This window comes from Suncus etruscus, chromosome 17 (assembly GCF_024139225.1).
Source record: "Suncus etruscus isolate mSunEtr1 chromosome 17, mSunEtr1.pri.cur, whole genome shotgun sequence".
In the NCBI taxonomy this organism is placed as follows: Eukaryota; Metazoa; Chordata; class Mammalia; order Eulipotyphla; family Soricidae; genus Suncus; species Suncus etruscus.
In genome coordinates this window covers 49,579,374-49,581,446 of record NC_064864.1, presented here as the reverse complement: position 1 = coordinate 49,581,446, position 2,073 = coordinate 49,579,374, and the positions used below count along the sequence as shown (strand labels likewise).

The following is a 2,073-nucleotide window of genomic DNA, read 5'->3' as shown; positions in this document are numbered from 1 at the left end:
CTTTTTCTTCCATTTTTTAATTTTTCTTTCTATTTTCTTTTTTTTTATATTTTATTTAAACACCTTGATTACAAACATGATTGTGGTTGGGCTTCAGTTGTGTTCTTTGCAAGCGTCATTTCTATCAGTGGTCAGAGATCATATTCAGTGACAGGGTTCTAACTTGGATTAGCTATATGCAAGGTTAGAGTCTTAACTCCTATATAATCTCTTTGATTCTGTTAAGGGTCAAATAAATTATTATTATTATTATTATTATTATTATTATTATTGCTATTGGATCAAAGAAAATTAGTTAAAAAGGGTGTTTCCCCATTGTCAGACTTATGTTGTGGGCTTTTCTATGTGTTGTGGCAGTATTCATTGGCTAAATGATGTGTCCGGCTGCGAAGTGGAGCAGTGCTGCTCCTCTGGCTGGACCCTTTGTGTGTGGGTCCACTCACCTCCAAAGAAGGGGGCCCTCCTGCGCTGGAGCCACAGCAGATCAAGTTTCAGGTGCAAGAAGACAGAGTAGGCAGACAAGATAGTTGAAAGAGTTCTGCTGAACTTCATGTAAAATGGACCTGTACATATGTTCTGGAAATTCTTAAAATTACTTAGATAAAACTGTTTGAGCATGATATTGATAGTTTATAGTTGGGTATAAGTAAATAAATACACACAAAACTGGTTTTCAGTAGTAGAAATCAGCTTCTTTTTCTTTCCTTATATGTGTTTTACTTATCTTAAAACCATGCTATTTTTACAGCAACAAATCAAGGTACATTTTTAAGACATTTTGTAAGGACATTAACTGTATGTATATCATCATTGCAGCCTTGAAGACAATGGCTGGTATTAAACTATTTTGACAATAGGCCTATTGAAAGTGGTGAATTGGGTTCAGTCAAGGGACAATGATGGAAATTTTTTATGTGTATTATACAATCCTAGAACATGTCACTTAAAAAAATTCCCAAATCACACTGCTGAGATAGATTTAACACAGTTGTGGATTCCATTCTTAAAATGTTAATTTTTTGAATAGTGGCAATGAAGTTAAGTGCCTTTCTAAATGTGATAATTTTATAATGATTCTAGTCACATTAAAGTGACAATAGAAAGAATATTAATAGAATATAAACTTAGTCTCCAACAATTATCAAGAGTAGTATCAGAATAAGGTGAAAGAAACATAGATTAGTGCTCACTTCAGCAGCACATATACTAAAATTGGAATGATACAGAGAAGATTAGCATGGCCCCTGTGCAAGGATGACACCAAATTTGTAAAGCATTCCATATTTAAAAAAAAGAAACATAGATTATTTAATCTTTGGATAAATATAATTTTTTTTTGATCTGCCCTATTTTGGAGCTTTATTCAACTCTAAAACAAAAATAGACATTTTTATATAAAATTCAGAAAAATATGCAGAAAACAATATTGTTAATTAAGTGCCAATGCTTAATATTTTCAAGCATAATTTATCATACTACAGAATAGAAAACCAAAACATATATTTTTAAGAGACTCCATGAAGATAAGCCTTGCACCTACTTATATTCAGCCAACTTATATACTGATATGATAGCCATAGCAGTATAATTTGAAAAGTTTGGAAAAAAGCAGAAATTTAAATGATAATCTGTAACAACACAGAGAAAATTATTTTACCTGCAGAAGTGAAGGATATAAAGATTTATTTGTGTATGTGTGTGTAGCACCTATGGTGAAGATTCTAGTTATGGGGTCCAGAGAATCACTGACACTAAACAAAATTCCTAGAACTCTTTTCCTATTTAGCATTCCTCCCCTATAAATAATCCAAGCAAAAAATATCCCCAAATTTCCTAAAAACTATTTAAAACTGCTAAATATTATCCAATAAGTAATTTATGTTAAAATATATGGAAATTTGTTATTAGGACTGAAAATAAAAAATAATGACCAGACCACACTTGAAAATTATTTTGGAAATGACAGACTTTAGCTAGATTTTTTGTTGTATGTCTTTTTTTAACTTAGGGCCATTCCTGGTGGTGTTCAGAGATTACTTTTGTCTCTGAATTCTAGAATTACTTCTAGAATTC

At 31.4% G+C, this 2,073-nt stretch overlaps 1 non-coding gene across 1 annotated transcript; it reads left to right on the top strand.

Moving 5' to 3' along the window:
• Positions 1 to 1,182: 1,182 nt before the first annotated feature.
• On the top strand, positions 1,183 to 1,288 carry LOC125995362 (U6 spliceosomal RNA). Its single transcript, XR_007490901.1, has one exon. It is a non-coding gene; the product is annotated as a U6 spliceosomal RNA (small nuclear RNA).
• Positions 1,289 to 2,073: the final 785 nt, after the last annotated feature.